The 9852-nt window shown below is 40.3% G+C and overlaps 1 pseudogene; it reads left to right on the top strand.

Annotated features, from left to right (window-relative positions):
- The first annotated feature begins 9501 nt into the window (after positions 1–9501).
- Positions 9502–9599, top strand: LOC138836066 (U6 spliceosomal RNA; annotated as a pseudogene).
- The last annotated feature ends 253 nt before the right edge of the window (positions 9600–9852 follow it).

The following is a 9852-nucleotide window of genomic DNA, read 5'->3' as shown; positions in this document are numbered from 1 at the left end:
CAGCTGGCAAAGAATTGTTTTGAATAGTCTAGAACTTTGGTTGGGAGAAGGGCAATGGTGGTAATTATTGGCTGTAAATACTTGGAGAACTAAGATATGAAAATAGAATAGATATTTTTATGTGCAGCACAGAAGGTAAACCCAGAGCCAGTGCAAAACTGGGAACTGGTGGCTCACACCTATAATCCCAGCTACTCAAGAGGCTGAGATCTGAAGAGAGTGTTTTGTAGCCAGCCCAGGTAGGAAAGTCTGTGAGACTCATATCCAGTTAACCTACAGAAAGCTAGAAGTAGAGCAGTGGCACAAGTGGTTAAGAAAAAATTTTAAAAAATTAAAGCTAAGGGACAGTGTCCAGGCCCTGAGTTCCAGCATAATTCCAGTATGCATGTGTATGTGTGGTGTGTATGTGTGTGTGTGTGTATGTGTGTGTACACACACATGCATATAGACACTTTTTTAAAAAAAAAGTTCATTGCAAGGATCAAGAAACAGCTTTTAGCTTAATTTAGGTTGGTCCCAAATAGAACACATACACTTGTATAGAAGGATGTTGTCCAGTCCTGGGAATGTTCATATTATTCTGTTTCATAGGGTAGAATGCTTTCTAAGTGGATTATCTAATTTGATCTCCCTAGGGGGGGAAATACATTTAGCCCCATTTCGTGGATGAGTGTCCAGACCTCAGTATTCCTAACTTCTCTGCCCTCAACGAAGCAGTGGTGTAGGGGTCACAGTCCCACACACACACCTTTTCCTGGTTTTTCATTCATCTTGTTGCTACAGAGTTGGGGGATGGGTAGATTCCAGGTTCTTTCTGAGTTTTCTCTTTTCTGAGAGTCCGGGGTATAGCATCTGTGCTTTTCTCTTCTAGAGTCTACACATGTGCGATTGCAGTGACTGACCACCTGCTACCTGCTTAGTCTTAGCTGGCTAATGTAAGTTTTTGAAGGGCCAATTAATTATACAGTGTGGATACCTGGAAAATTTCAACTTTGTATTTCCTTCCAGTCTACTGGAATCTTCTCTTTCTCCTTCTACTCTTCCTTCTTTTGTACCAATCCTGTGGCTTAAACTTAGGGGCATGTTCCTTTTCTCAAGCTTTTTGGGGCAAGGCTAGTGCTCTATCACTTGAGCTCCACTTCTGGCTTTTTTTATTTAGTCATTTATTGGAGATAAGAGTCTCATAGGCTTTCTTGTTCACGCTGGTTTTGAACCTTGATCCTTAGATCTTAGCTCCTGAGTAGCTAGGATTATAGGAGCCACTGGTGCCTGGTTTTAGTATTCTCTTTATACCCAGTTGTAGTCTGTCTCTCAAGGTGCAGCTCAAATCTCATCACCCCTAGAACCTTCATAGGGAATGAAGTTTGGGGTTCTTTGAACATCTGTAGTATGTCTGCTGTGTCCTGTTTTCTTAAGTCATGGAAATTCTGCTCTCCATGCTTCACATATGTCACCCATAGCTTCTTGCTTGTGCTGTGGAATCCTCTCTGGTGTATTTTCTTCTCCTTTTTTGGGGAACTGAGCACCACCCATGGCAAAGCTGGAGTTGACCCAAGAATGGTAAGCAACTACTTGATGATTTTTGGTTTATCTCCATGGAGTTTTGATATTCTTATTAATAACATCTTACAATATGCCCCAAAACATTATAGAACTTCTACTCCAGCACTCACCCATCTTGTGTTTGTTTTGTGTCTCTGCTACTTTCTATAAATTGATTTTTTTTTGGTCAGTCATGGGTTTGAACTCAGGGCCTGGGTCATGACCCTGAGCTTTTTTGCTCAAGGGTAGCAATGTACCACTTTGAGTCATAGTTCCACTTCCAGGTTTCTGGTGATTCATTAAGAGGTAAGAGTCTCATGGATTTTCCTGCTCAGGGTGGCTTTGAACTGTGATCCTCAGATCTCAGTCTCCTGAGTAGCTAGGATTACAGGCATGAGCCATCAGTGGCTGGCTTTCAAATGTAATCTTGGCAAAAGATGTATCACCCCTTTAAGCCTAATTGGTAACATAGGGACCAGACAGTGCCTACCTACCTCTGGGGGCTGTTGTGAAGGTAAAGGAGGGTTAGGTTAGCGCTTGGCATGCAACATGAATAAGTAATGGATTCTGGAAGATTCTGTAAGTGCTGCTGATAGTCTCCTTATCACAGCATCTGTCAGATACAATGACCTGAATTTGCTCAAATGATTTGGGGCTCTGACACACAGGATCCGTAGTTGTAAATCAAGAGAGCTTTATTAGGTACATATGTGTACATTCATATGCTTTACTTATTTATTTATATCTTGCCTTGTCCTGAAAAGGATTTAAGGCAGCTCTTTAAAATGCAAAGCTTAGAGAGCACCACAAAATAAATGGGAAAAAACAAGGCAAGAAAAAAGTCAGAAAGGAGATCAGGAAAATTTATAGATGATGGTAGTGTGTAAAATATTTGCAGTGAAATATTTTACTGTTCATGGACGTGGGCTATAAGTCTTTGTTTCCAAGGAGCATAGAGTAAAACAAGGTCAGTTATTCCCCAATTTGTAGCACACAAGGAGATCAAAACAAACTCCTAATAAACAGGGTGAGGAAGCCAGGCCTTGGTGACTCACACCTGTAATCCTAACTAATGAGGAGGCTGGGATATGAGGATCAGAGTTAAAAACTAGCCCCATCAAGAAAGTTCATGAGAGTCTTATCTCCAATGAATCACCAGAAAATCATAAAAGAAGCTGTGGGTCAACTGCAAGAGCACTAGCCTTGAGCAAAAGGAGCTCAAGGATAGCACCTGGGCCCTGAGTTCAAGCCCCATGTCTGACAAAAAAATGGTGAAGATTCCTTGTAGTGAAATGAGAAGGCATTTTCCTATGGCTCAGAAGAGAAACTATGCATTGCAATGGACAATTGTCTAGAAACCCTTTCCTTCAAGGTGAGGTGTGGAGATGCTAATCATTCCTCCTTAAAAAACTGTTATCTTTAGGTAGCTGAACAAAGCCAGACCTGGGTCATTAGTTGTTCATCCTGGCTTAGGTGGCCCTGCTGCCCTGCCCAGGGTCTTGTCTCTGAGCCTGCTACTCCTGCTACTTAGTCCATTTGCAATGGTTATTAGACATCTTCATGACAGAGGATGCTGTAGCTTGGCACATAATTCACAGATAAAGATGTAAACCTGAGCTGGGGGCTGGTAGCTCAGGCCTGTAATCCTATCTATTCAGGAGACTGAGATCTGAGGATCATGATTCAAAGTCAGCCCACACAGAAAAATCCCTGTGAGAATCTTCTCTCCAATTAACTACTCAAAAACCAGAAATGGAGCTGTGGCTCAAAGAGGTAGAGCAGTAGCCTTGAGCAAAAGAGCTCAGGGACAACTCCCAGGCCCTGAGTTCAAGTCCCACAGCCATCAAAAAAATAAAACCAAAACAACAACAACATAACAACAAAAAACAGAATCAAATCTGAAAGCATAGGTCTCAGGTTGATATTGACAGGCTTAGAATAGCGAGAACCTTCATAGTGCGTTATTAAACAAGAATTCACTCCAAAACATTAGCCAACAGTAGCCATTGGCTTACTAAATGAGACATTCAAATTGCCCTCCCTCCCTCCTTCCCTCGCCTCCTTCCTTCCTTCCTTCTTTCCTAACTTCCTTCCTTTCTCTTTCTTTTTTTGGTGCCAGTTCTAGGGCTTAAACTCAGGGCCTGAGCACTGTCCCTGAGCATTTTTTATTATTATTATTTTTAATTTAATTTTATTTTATTTGAGAACATACTGTACAGAGGGGCTACAATTACATGGGCAGGATAATGCATACATTTCTTACCAAGCATTGCAGCCTCCTCCTTTGTTTACCCTTCACCTCCCTTCCCCGCCTCCCCCCTATTTTTAATAATTTTTTTTATTGTGAAGATACCATACAGAGGGGATAAAATTACTAGAGCAAGGTAATGAGTACATTTCTTACCAAGCATTGTTGCCTCCTCCTTTGTTTCCCCATACCATCCCTGCCCTCCCATCTTCTCTCCCTGCCCACCCCTTCTCCAGCCAAAGTTGTAAAGTTCATTTTTCAACATAACATCTTGTACATCTAATTGTTGCAATGGGTCAGCCTTATACCTAATTAAACAATTTTTTTCCTTCCCCTCCTCAAATTATATCAATATCAAATACAGTGAAAACAAGGGTTATACTGTGGGGGATGGACATACAAAGCAACAAAGAAATCATCTTATAAATATGTTAGAAACAATAGCAAGAAAGAAAAACTACTTGAGTCACTATCTTGGGGTTCATTTGCCTAACATCAACTTATCTGACCATTACTACTTCTCTCAGACATATACTAGTTATTGCAAATAAGGGAAACCATGGAACCTATGTTTCTTTGGGCCTGGCTTACTTCATTTCATATAATTGTTTCCAAGTCTTCCCATTTCCTAACAAAAGGGGAGATGTCATTCTTTTTAGTGGAGGCATAGAATTTCATTGTGTATATACCACATTTTCTTGATCCATTCATTTACTGAGGCGCATCTAGGTTGGTTCCATATTCATAGTTGTGCTGATAGCTTTAGTATGGTCTAGTTTGGGATCATTTGTATAAATGCACAGAAGTGTGATTGCTGGGTCATAGGGGAGCTCTATGTGGAGTCTTTTGAGGAACCTCCATACTACTTTCCAAAGTGGTTGAACAAGTTTACACTCCCACCAAAAATGCAGTAGGGTACCCTTCTGTCCGCATCCCCTCCAGTTGAGCATTTCTTCATGTGTGTATTGGCCATCCTTCTTTCCTCTTCAGAGAAGTTTCTCTGTAAGTCTTTAGCCCACTGATTTATTCGGCAGTTGTTTCTTTGAGGATTTGTTGTTGGGGGATTTAATTTTTTGAGTTCCAGATATATTTTAGATATGAGACCCTTGTCAATTGTATGGCTAGTAAAGATCTTCTCCCAATCCGTGGGCTTTCTATTGATCTTGCTAGCTATGTCCTTTCCCAAACAGAAGCTCTGCAACTTCATGCAATCGCATTTGTACAACCTTTCTTTGATTTGTTGTGTTTCTGTGTCTCTATTAAGAAATTTTCTGCCTGTGCCAAGGAGACCTACGGTTTCTCCTATTCCGTCCTGTAATGTTTTCAGAGTGTCTTCTTTGACTTCGTGGTCTTTGATCCAGGTACAGTGTGATACAGAAGGATCTAGCTTTAGTTTTCTACTAGTTATTAACCAATTTTGCCAGCACCATTTACTGAGGAAGCTGTACTTCCATTCTATTATTTTAGCTCCCTTATCGAAGATTAGATGACTATAAGTCTGTGGGTTCATTTCTGGGTTTTCGATTCTATTCCATTGGTCCTTATGTCTGTTCTTGTGCCAGTACCAAGGTGTTTTGATTACTATGGCTTTGTAGTTGAGTTTGAAATTTGGTATTGTTATTCCTCCAGCACTGTTCTTTATTTTTATTCGGGGACTTTCTTTGTTCCACATGAATTTTTGGATTGCCTCTTCTATTTCCTTGAAGAATGAGGTTGGAATATTGATAGGTATCACATTGAATTTGTAGATAGCCTTGGGAAGTATTGCCATTTTCACAATGTTGATCCTTTCAATCCAGGCACATGGGAGGTTTTCCCACTTTCTTAGTTCTGTTTTGATTTCCTTTTTCAGGTTTAAATGTTTTCATCATAGAGATCCTTCAGTTCCCTGAAGACTTTTGCTCAAGGCTGGCACTCTACCACTGGTTCGAAATAAGGGTCTCATAGATTGGTCTTGTCCTTGCTCAGGTTGGCTTTGAACCATTATTCTCAGATCTTGGCCTCCTGAAGAGCTAGGATGACAGGAACTACCAGCCAGCCCTTTCTTTCATTTTTTCTTTTGTTCTCTTTTTTTTGATGATACTAGGGTTTGAACTATTGCTGATCAGGTATGAAGTGAGGTATTAATGTTGGGCAAATGCTTGAAAGGGTTACCAATAGTTTGGTGGGCATCTTGGGAGAATTCACAGGAAAGATGTTATCTATAAGGAAGGTTTATGTATTCAGATACGTGTGTGTGCATGTGGTGTGTGTGTGTGTGTGTGTGTGTGTGTGTGTGTGTGTGTGTGTGTGTGTGTGTGTGTGTGCGCGCGCACATATATGCTTGTCCTGGGGCTGGAACTTAGGGTCTGCATACTGTCCTTGATCATTTTTGCTCAAGACTAGCATTCTACCAATTTGACCCACAGCTCCACTTTTGGTTTTCTGGTGGTTCATTGCAGATAAGAGTCTCACAGACTTTCCTACCTGGGTTGGCTTTGAACCATGATCCTCAGATCTCAGCCTCTTTAATAGCTAGGATTACAGGCATGAGCCTGTAATACTGGTACCTGGCACTATAAGATGTTCATGAGGTTAATAGAGGACATATGTCGGATGGAACTAAAGCAGAGAATGATCTCTGAGGGGGGAAATGAGGTACCTGGTAGGTTCTCCAATTATATTTGTGGGAATGAACTGCACCCTGCCGGAATGGTAGCTCTAGATGGCCCCTTCTCCTCCTCCTGAAGCCAGACATTGAAATGGATTTGTCTCCGTGTTTACAGACTTACTTCTTGCAAAGCCCAGGAAAAGTACAGCCAGTCTTTTCACATTGTGCTAACATTTGAAGGGCAGGGAAGAAATAAACTTCTCCCACGAGGCCAATAATGATGACAATCAAGATTGTGGTTGGCGAATATGTTCCGTTTGCATTGTTGCACTATAAATTATCCTGCACCAGGCTCACGTGGCACAGTCTGTCTGTCTGTTTGTCTTTCTGTCTGTCTTTCTCTGGAGGAACAAGAATAGCAATGTAGAACTGCAGAGAACCTCAGATTTAGAAGGGCACCCTCTGGGACCCAGATCCTTCTCTCACCAGAGGAGGGAAACTGAGGCTCTGGGAGCCAGCAACGTATGCCACTGACATAGAATCATGACACCCCAGTGATTGGAATGTAAGTCTTCGAATTCAGTTCTTTCCTTGTAATATTTTTTTTTTTACTTCTGCCTTGCTTCTTTCACTCTATTTGTTCTGAATGTTTTGGAATTGTCTCTTTTTTATTTTTTGGTCAGTCATGGGGCTTGGACTCTGGGCCTGGGCGATGTCCCTAAGCTCAAGGCCATTGCTCTACTACTTGAGCCACAGTGCCTCTTTTGGTTTTCTGGTGGTTCAATAGAGATAAGAGTTTCATGGCCTTTCCTTCCTGGGCTGGCTTTAAACTGCAATCCTCAGATCTCAGCCTCCTGAGTAGCTAGGATGACAGGCATGAGTCACCAGTGACTCGCTGGAATTGTCTTTAAGTCATTGTATAATGGAGTTGTCATGTAACAAAGCAGTTGATGAATTCAATATGTCTTGGTCCATGTTACTCCTTTCAAAATTCTCACCCATTCCTCTCCTCCCCTCATTCATTTTCATTTTGTAGGAAATACATAGGATTCTTGACTGTTTTCTCCTCTTTTTTCTTCATTCATTTACTCATTTCTCCTTGACCCTACTCTACTCCTTTTGAGTAGCTGATTCCTGTTGTTTATTTTTATTTTGTTGAACTTTGCCTTTCTAAGGAATTACACAATATTTGAGATGACATTTGAGTTTACTGTATTTCAGTGAATGTATCTGCATATACCTGCACACCAACCAATGTATTTACTTATGAATGTATCAACTATCTAGCTTCCACTTAGAAAGGAAACACTTACCTTTGTTTCTCTGGGTCCTTGTGATTCTTTTTTTCCTGCCTCACTCATATTTGCTCATTTTCCTTTGATGTAAAAAATGTTTAATTTAGCTTTTTTGCTCAAAGCTAGTACTGTATCACTTTGAGACACAGCTCCACTTGCAACTTTTTTGATGGTTCATTGGAGATAAGAGGCTCATGGACTTTCCTGCCCAGGGTGGGCTATGAATTGCAATTTTCAGATCTCATCCTCCGGAGTAGCTAGAATTACAAGCGTGAGCCACCAGGGCATGGCCACAAGTAACACTTTATTAGCCATGGAGCTGGTATTTACAAGACACTGGGGGTGAGGAAGACGCTAGCTAAACCAATCTAATGCAATGCTTACTGCAGGTCAGCTAGACTGGTAGGATATCACATAGATTCAGATCTCAGCCTCCTGAGTAACTAGGATTACAGGTGTGAGTCACCAGCACCTGGCTCCTTCAGGAATTTCACTGCTTTCACTACCTTTTAGCTCAGACTTTTCCTTTCTGATTCCTTGATCCTGAAATCTTCCTGCTGGTATATTTATATCATTGCTCTAACAATATTGTTCTATAATTTCCCATGTTATGGTAACATAATCAGAAATTATGATATTAACTAAAACCTGTTATTATGTTAATGATTTATTGGTCTTTTCTTCAAATGTGCAGTTCTCTAAGTTCAGAGCAAGTGCCATGTAGATCAACCTCGCTTGACACAGGCTCTGCCACATAATAGGAGATCAATAAATACATGCTGGATGAGTATCTTGCCCATGTAATTTTAACCCCTCTGTACAGTATGTTCACAAAAAGTAAAAATTAAAAAAAAAAGAAATGCAGGCATTGGCCTTGGTGTTGGATGACCTACAATTGCTCCTTTCTGACTCAGTTTACCTCACTAAAGATCAGACTCCCCGTCCTTCCTGCCTCACAGATCTTGCTGTGAGGATCAAAACTGTTTCTATCATGAAAGTTTGACAACTTTCAAAAAAAAGCTCAGTGTGAGTGCTCAAGGTGAGGAATTCTTATCTTGTTCCTGTGCTTACTTGGACTGCCTGAGGGACTGCAATATTTCCTGATTCCTTTTCAGACTTCAGAGAAAGGGTCCCCCCCTCAAGCCCATCACCCCCACCTTGAAGAAACCAATTCAAGTTTGTTCCAGAGAAGTGTTGAGAAGGATCATTATGATGCTCTTCCTCCTCCTCCTCTCCCTCCCTGCCTGTCCTACTTTGGCAGGATTGTGTCACAATATCACCAGAGGATTGTGTCACAATATCACCAGTTCTGTCACAACTATCTGCTTTAATATCCACCACACTTTTAAGACCTTTTTAGCTCTCTAATTTCTTCTTCATCTCTTCCTGTCTTGGTTTATTGGGATAATATAAAGGTGAATTGCTGATAAAATTGTAGATTTGGTTAGAATTCTTAGGTCACTTCATTTATTAAATAATCATCAGTGAACACATAGTAATGCTGGGAAGAGAGGAAAGAAGACTAGTTTATATTATTTTAGGGATGGGCGTCTGCAAAGTGAACAAGTGCTCCCATGGGCCACAGCCTTAACAGTTTTGCTGTTACTTATTCTCTTGTAAACTATAATCAAATACATATTAGTAATTACATTAATATATAACAATGTAATATATAATATGGAATAATTACATTTATTAGAGATTATATTTATTTGATTATATTTGTTGTAGAATCCATTGCTGCATATTGTAGAAACAGTAAAGAAGGGCTGGCTAGAGCATCAACATGCTGAAGGCAATAGAAAGCAATATCAAGTACTTGCTACAGCAACATATACTGTATACTAAGATTGAAATGATGCAGAGATTAGCATGTCTCCTGTATAAGGATGACAAACAAATTGCTGAAGCATTCCATATTTTAAAATATTCCAAATGTATGGCTATATGGCAAGAAAAGGAATAATCAAATATGTAGAGCCAAACTCTCAATTTCTAGAAGTTTGGGACCACTTAGAATATAAAGAAATGCCTATATATACTTTAATATCTCCTAAGAGATTATTGTTTGTCTCCTTAGTCCATATGTAAGGAACTCATTTAGTATGCAGAGCAGTTTTGTAGTTTAAGGAGATATTGTGAGATATTTAACAGAGCCTGAAGTAAACCTACTGAGG

Source organism: Dipodomys merriami, unplaced genomic scaffold (assembly GCF_024711535.1).
Source record: "Dipodomys merriami isolate MVZ:Mamm:240054 unplaced genomic scaffold, mDipMer1.0.p SCAF_248, whole genome shotgun sequence".
Classification (NCBI taxonomy): Eukaryota; Metazoa; Chordata; class Mammalia; order Rodentia; family Heteromyidae; genus Dipodomys; species Dipodomys merriami.
The sequence above is the reverse complement of the archived record's forward strand: the minus strand, read 5'-3'. Positions and strand labels throughout refer to the sequence as shown.